Here is an 8,120-nt window from a genome sequence, read left to right as displayed (position 1 = left end):
GTACGTTTCCCGTTTCTGTCTGTCTATCTGTTTGACGTCTCTGTCAATTTTTATTAGACGGATAATAATCTTCAAAATTACTGGATCGATTGTTGTGAAATTTGATATATATGTTGGAATATCGTGGAGATGGTAAAACGCTAGCCAAAATGTATCTAATCATTCCTACCAACAATAGGATGACGTCATCTTAAAGATTCACACTTGTAAATCTATCTTCTATCTATATTAATAAAAATGAATCGCCGAAATGTATGTACGCCCATAACTTGAGAACGGCCGCACCGAATCGGACGATTCTTTTTTTTACGTGTTCCTTATCGTCAGGAGAAGGTTTATATGTAAGAATATTTAGAAAAAATGAGACGGGTTAAAGATTAAAAAAAATTTAAAAATTTTGCACGGGAATCGCCACTTCCGATGAATTTGAATAGTTGGCCATGCCTGACGAACCTGTCGCCTGACTGACGTGTCACACAAAACTATTTCTTCCGTGCGATTGTGAAAAGTATTATTGCATTTCGAGTCGTTGTTTGTTTTTTCGTAACAAAAAACGTCGTTTATTTCAAGAAAAGTGTTCGTTAAAGTGAATGCAGTTACGCATTGCGAAAGTTTCTTATTAATTTTGATCTGCCATTCTATTTACCTATGTTCACTTTGTTGGTTTCGACAAAACCTCAAACTTTACCGTTATTCGAGGATTTGATTTGAAGTTTTCAGTATTTTAAAATTCTCAAGACAAAATTTACAGATTTGATTGACTGCGGAAATAATTCTGTGCCGTTTTATGAAGTTCATTACAACGCCGAGAAGACGACAAGCTGACATAGGTCCACGAAGTCAATCAAATGTGCGACGAACTACCTCAGGTACAAATCGCAATGATTTATTTCATGGGTAATTCGGATACGGAAGTTGATCAGCGTTGTGCTCATAATCAACATAATCAAACATTGAAGCGAGACATTGGGTGGTGTGAATAAAAGTGAGTAGATACTCATATTCGAAGTACGAAGTACCTAGAAAGAGTAATAATCTTATATACCTGAGCATCTACTCTATGTACTGAGTACCTACTTGGAAACATTGTATCTCCCCGGACACAAATTGAACATCTACCTACGCGTTTTGTGAGCATTTAATCTAAAAATGAGCATCGGCATGGCAAATGATTGAACTGTCTGTAAAGCAGCTTAGAAAACGAGCAGGATCGTTGTAAGAGTGAGTTTTGACTAAATATGGGGACTTTCATGAACGTGGAACGTCGCCAAAAAGTGCATTCAGTTTGAAGAACACGTTAGGAGCGGGAATATCGAAAACTTTTCAGGTAATTAACTTTTATTTATTTATTGTGCAGTGCGTTCTTTCTAACACTGGCCATAGAGATTCCCATCTCAAGGTGTCTACCCCATACTAACTTATATTTTGGTGACCCGAATTTTTCCTTTATGGTTGAACACTGTCACTGTTTTCCGTTTTTGTTGTGTCGAGATGCTACTTTAGCATCAACTGTTACCTACTGAAGTATTAGCATCATCTAGAAAAACTAGAAATATTTTGATTTGATATTCGAGTAGATACTTCGTATTTCGAGTATGAGTATTTACTGAGTTTTATTTATATCAACCATTGTCAAACAACTGATCGAACGTTTTTTCGATAGAACTTCCTTCGCACCAAAAGTATAATGTAACATATTCAGCATGTTCGAGATGCGTCTTTTCTTCACACAATTTTGTGATGACCAAAACAACATTAAATTTACAATCAACACGTATATCACCTTGGATTGGTGCAGTGTAACTAATACTAAAAATAACTGTATTGTATCTCCAAAATTATCTGCGAAAATCGAGTGAGCCGTCCCATCAATTTTTAATGATTAACAATTTACCACGCTTACAATAACTTTAAAACGTCTGCAAGATCTCAAAGTATTCATTTCTGCAACTCTTGAGTTATTCAATAAAATAAATTGACTGATCCATATATTTTTTTAAGTCACTGTAAAAGCAAATCTAAAAAATTGGTCTAAAGAGTTTAGACAGTACTTCCCTCGCTGTCGGAAACGTGACGACTGCATGTCTATTATGTTTTTTTTTCGCAGTAGATTTCAAAGCATTCGGTTTTGTAGTTCCTGAGTAAACCAATAAAATAAATTTACGCATTCATTATTGTTTTGAGTCACTCGGTATATGCAAATTCAAAAAATGTGAATGGAATGATAAATTACAAGTACAGACTCATCATATTTTGTATATTCCACCTTAGACAGGATTTATTCGGCAAACTTTTGAGCTAACGTCATCAGTTTTTTGGAGAAGATAACCACATGTATTTTGACTAAAAATTTATTATGCTCTTTATAACCTTAAAACATTTGCAAGATTTCAAAACATTCGGTTCTGTAGTTCCTGATTAAATCAATAATAGTAATTTACACAACTAGTTCGGGATAGCCTGCTTCCCGCATGAACGCTTGTTTGCGGCACGACCGAAGGGAGTGCCGCATTTGCGTGAATGCGGGAAGCAGGCTCACGAACGTGTTGTGTACAATATTTTTTGCAACGAATAAACCTTTAAACTGAAGAAATTAACTGTGAGTTACTTATAAACAATGGCGCCGTCAACACATCACAATGTTGACACTACGCGAGTATTTTAAGGTTACCATGGCAACGGGAAGTTAAAATGCACGTGTGCGGGAAGTTCGAACTCCCGCACCCTGGTGAATGCACGAAAGCCATCAAAAAAGATCATGAGTGCAAAAAATATATTTACGCATTCATTAATTTTTTTGGGTCACCCTGTATATGCAAATCCAAAAAATATGAATGGAATGATAAATCACAAGGAGAGACTCATCATATTTTGTACATTTTAGATAGGATTTATTCAGCGAAATTTTGTGGTGATGTCATAAATTTTTTAGGGGAGATGAGCAAATACATTTTGATCAAAAACTTACCAGGCTTATAACAACTTTTAAGAATCATCAAGATTTCAAAGTATTCGGTTTTGTAGTTCCTGAGTAAATCAATAAAATAAATTTACGCATTCATTAATTTTTTGGGTCACCCTGTATATACAAATCCCAAAAATATGAATGGAGTGATAACTAACAAGTACAGACTCATCATATTTTGTACAGTTTAGATAGGATTTAGTCGGCAAACTTTCGAGCTGACGTCATCAATTTTTTGAGGGGATAAGCAAATATATTTTGACTAAAGATTTATGATGCTCTTTATAGCCTTAAAACATCTGCAACATTTCAAAACATTCAGGTTAGCAGATTCAAAATTAAATTCCAAAATGTTGTTTAATAATTTTGATTTTTTTCCAAAAATCTGGACGTTTCGGGTAGAAACTCAATTCGGAGTCGTAAAACACTATGTTATTTGATACGATTTAAAACCGATTTACTATGTACAATTTTGAAGTGACGTCATCGCATTAGTGGTGGGGATGATTAGACAAATTTTGGTTAGCGTTTTACCATCTACATGATATTCCTAATAGAAGTACAAAATTTCACAACAATCGGTCCAGTACTTTCGGAGATTATCTGTCTAATAAAAATCCGGGATGGCAGACAGACGGACAGACGGACAGACAGACGGAAATGGGAGACCTATTTCCTCGATTACAATAATTCCTTTGCTTACGCTCGGGAAGTAAAAATATGAATGCAATGATAAATTACGAATATATACTGATGATATTTTGCACATTTTAGATAGGATTTATTCGGCAAAATTTTGAGATGACGTCATCAAGTTTTTGGGCTTGATAAACAGATATATTTTGAAAAGCTACCATGCTTACAGTAACTTCAAAACGTCTGCAATATTTCAAATTATTCAGTTTTGCAATTCTTGATTCAGTCAATAAAATAAATTGACCCAGTGATTAATTGTTTTGGGACACCCCGTTTAAGCAAAACTAAAAAAAATTAATGCAGTGATAAATCACAAGTAAAAACTCATCATATTTTGCGCATTTCAGATAGGATTTATTCAGCAAAATTTTCAGGTGACGTCATCAATTTTTTAGGAAGAATGAACAAATACATTTTAATCAAAAAATTACCATGCTTATGATAACATTAAAGCATCTCCAAGATTTCAGAACATTCGGTTTTGCAGTTCCTGATTAAATCAATAAAATTATTACACCCATTCATTAATTTTTTTGAGTCACCCTATATAAGCAAATCTAAACAATATGAATGGAATAATAAATCACAAGTATAGACTCATCCTATTTTGGACATTTTAGATAGGATTCATTTGGCAAATTTTGGGCTCACGTCATCAATTTTTTGGAGAGGATAAGTAAATATATTTTGAAGAAAAATTTATTATGCTTATCATATGTTTAAAACATCTGCAAGTTTTCAAAGCATTCGGTTTTGCAGATTCAAAATTAAATTGTAGGTGAAACGAAGTTCACCGGGTCAGCTAGTCTATATTAATAAAAATGAATCGCCGAAATGTATGTATGCTCATAACTTCAGAACGACTGCACCGAATTGGACGATTCTTTTTTTTACGTGTACTTAATTGTCAGGACAAGGTTTATATGTAAGAAAATTTATAAAAAATAAGACGGCTAAAAGATAAAACAAATTTTAAAAATTTTGCATGGGAATCGCCACTTCGAATGAATTTGAATAGTTGGCGTTCCTGACGGACCTGTCGCCTAACTGACGTGTCATACAAAACTATTTCTTCCGTGCGATTGTGAAAAAAGTATTATTGCATTTCAAATCGTTCTTTGTTTTTTCGTAAAAAAAAAAACGTCGTTTATTTTAAGAAAAGTCTTAGTTAAAGTGAATTTAGTTACACATTGCGAAAGTGTCTTATTAATTTTGATCTGCCATTCTATTTACCTATGTTCACTTTGTTAGTTTCGACAAAACTTCAAACTTTACCATTATTCAAGGATTTAATTTGAAGTTTTCAATATTTTAAAATTCTCAAGACAAAATTTACAGATTTGATTGACTGTGAAAATAATTCTGTGTCGTTTTATGAAGTTCATTACAATGCCGAGAAGGCGACAAGCTGACATGAGTCCACGAAGTCAATCAAATGTGCGACGAACTACCTAAGGTGCAAATCGCGATGATTTATTTCAAGGGTAATTCGGATACGGAAGTTGATCAGCGTTGTGCTCATAATCAACATCATAATCAAACATTGAAGCGAGACATTGGACGGTATGAATAAAACTGAGTAGATACTCATATTCGAAGTACGAAGTACCTACTTCATTATTACTCTTATATACCTGAACATCTACCCGATGTACTGTGTATCTACTTGCAAACATTGTATCTCCCCGGACACAAATTGAACATTTACGCGTTTTGTGAGCATTTAATCTAAAAATGAGCATCGGCGTGGCAAATGACTATTTGTCCTTATAAATGATAAATTAAATGTAATATATTTTGTTTTCCTTAAGAATATAGAGTTAACAAAGTTAGTTGAGTTACAAAAGTCTCTTTTGCTCCACGTTGGCCACCAACGAGCGATTTTCATAATTTTTGTGAAACTTTGCTGGTTTTGAATTTGAATTTTCTGTCCTCGATAGTTGATGCTCAGCAAGAACCACGGGAAGGTCTAGAGCAGATCTCGCTAGGAAAGGAGTGGGCTAGGAATTGTTAATGAGGGATAGAACGTTATACAGTACAATACAACGGAAATACAATACAGGTACCTACAATCTAGCTACAATACAGAATACACTACAGATACAGATACAATTCAGATACAATACAAATGCAAAGTTAGTATACACCACCGGAAGAAATTGCACCAAAAATTGAGAATGTTGCAAAATGAAAACCCAAGCAAGCACACCGATGGAACTCGGGACGAAATCTATTGGTCGCAGCGCTCACACGCCCAAGGGAGAACGCAGCCGCATAAATCCAAGGTCGTCTTACCTCATTCTCAAAGAACGATGCAACCCAGCGTCTAAGGGCCAAAAGAACCCCCCCAGGCCAAAGCGTCTGACGACATGGAGAATTCAAACCCGGAACCAAAGAATGCACTGTTGCAAAATTAAAACCCAAGCAAATGCACCGTGAAAACAAAGCATTTGCACCACTGGAGCTAAATTGGCAAGACCCAAGTTAAGTTAGTAACACATACAATATACAGTACAAAATGCTTCAATTACAAAAGTTACAATATACAAATTTCTCCACGTTTGCCAACAAAGAGCGATGACTCTGCTCGCTCGTTGTTGTTGCCCAGCAAGAACCAAACAATACGAGGAGGTCTGGAGTGCGTCTTGCCATTAAAAGAGAGGACTAGGGTTTGATAGCATGGGTGAATTACATCGTATTTTGTAAATTTCGACGCCGTAGTTTAAAAATGATGCATACGGTATTTTGTGAATTATGAACGCTGCACTTTGTATATTCCAAAGCCGTACTTTATTAGTCCTGAATGCATGTTATTAACAACATATTTAAAAAAAAATCGGGCATTTTTGGAAAAATATCCACTTTCCTTCGTGTTCACAGCACGTAACACAAAACATTTTCGCTAATATTTATTAACAATAAATTAGAAATTGGCGAACATGTGCTACTTTTAAGCCAAAACGGAGCTCCTGTGTTGCTGCTACCAGACCGGAATCAAAACTAAACACAGAGGATGGAAAAACTGACCTTTTATCAGGTAGCTCACGTGACAGTGACGTCATCGTACGTCACGATGAGATTGCAAAAATTATTTTTCATATTTTAGATCAGAAATTGTACATTTTCGGGGTTAATTTAACAATGTTTAAAGAAACTAATTTGTTTTTGCTAACCTCGTGTTCTTAGGAAGATGGATTCCGGTTTAATTATCATATATTGATAGTTATCACATTTGAACATTATGAATTCTATTAATTATGTTTAAATTTTATTTAATTATAACGCGAAAATGTATAGCTTTGACCCACCAACTTCAATCGTTTCGAAAATTTATCCAAAATGTAAACATTGTCGACCAAACGTATCACGGAATCCGATAAATTAAAACTGAAGTCGTACCTACTTACCCTGTTTTCCGTCTTTTTCGGAAAAATATCCATTTTCGTTCGTGTTCACAGCACTAACACAACATATTTTCCGTAATATGTATTAATAATAAACTAGAAATTCACGAAAACGTTCCACTTTTACGCCAAAATGAAGCGTCGATCTTTGCCGCCATCAAACAGAAATTAATACTGAACACAAAGGACCGATAAACGTGACGTTTATACAGGTAGCTCAGGTGACAGTGACGTCATCGTACGTCACGATGAGATTGCAAAAATTATTTTTCATATTTTGGCCGGGAAAATGCACATTTTCGGGGATAATTTAACATTGTTTAAACAAATTGATTTGTTTTTAATAACATCGGGCTTGTAGGGCAACGAGTTTCGGCTTAATTATCGTATATTGATGCTTATCATATTTAAACATTATAAATGATATTAATTATGTTTAAAAATTATTTATTTATATCGTGAAAATGTATAGCTTTGATCAACCGATTTCAATCGTTTCGAAAATGTCCCCAAAATTTAAACAAAGTCGAATAAACGAATCACGGAATCCGATAAATTAAAACTGAAGTCGTACTTACCTCGTTTTCGGTCCTTTTCGGAAAAATATCCATTTTCGTTCGCGTTCACAGCACTAACACAACATATTTTCCGTAATATTTATTAATAATAAAGTATAAATTCGCTAAAACGCTCCACTTTTACGCCAAAATGAAGCGACGATCTTGCCGCCATCAAACAGAAATTAATACTGAACACAAAGGACTGCGAAACGTGACCTTCGGACAGGTAGCTCAGGTGACAGTGACGTCATCGTACGTCACAATGAGATTGCAAAAATTATTTTTCATATTTTGGCCGGGAAAATGCACATTTTCGGGGATAATTTAATAATGTTTAAACAAATTGATTTGTTTTTAATAATTTCGGGCTTTTAGGACGAGTTTCGGTTTAATTATCATATATATTTATGCTTATCATATTTAAACATTATAAGTGATATTAATTATGTTTAAAATTTATTAATTTATATCATGCAAATGTATAGCTTTGATCAA

At 34.4% G+C, this 8,120-nt stretch overlaps 1 long non-coding RNA gene across 1 annotated transcript; it reads left to right on the top strand.

The window, feature by feature from the left end:
- Positions 1–959: 959 nt before the first annotated feature.
- On the top strand, positions 960–5,826 carry LOC135130022 (uncharacterized). Its single transcript, XR_010280660.1, has 3 exons — positions 960–1,327; positions 5,602–5,723; positions 5,779–5,826. It is a non-coding gene; the product is annotated as an uncharacterized LOC135130022 (long non-coding RNA).
- The last annotated feature ends 2,294 nt before the right edge of the window (positions 5,827–8,120 follow it).

Source organism: Zophobas morio, unplaced genomic scaffold, assembly GCF_036711695.1.
Source record: "Zophobas morio isolate AGI-343-1 ecotype UQ-CSIRO unplaced genomic scaffold, CSIRO_AGI_Zmor_V1 ptg000017l, whole genome shotgun sequence".
In the NCBI taxonomy this organism is placed as follows: domain Eukaryota; kingdom Metazoa; phylum Arthropoda; class Insecta; order Coleoptera; family Tenebrionidae; genus Zophobas; species Zophobas morio.
The sequence above is the reverse complement of the archived record's forward strand: the minus strand, read 5'-3'. Positions and strand labels throughout refer to the sequence as shown.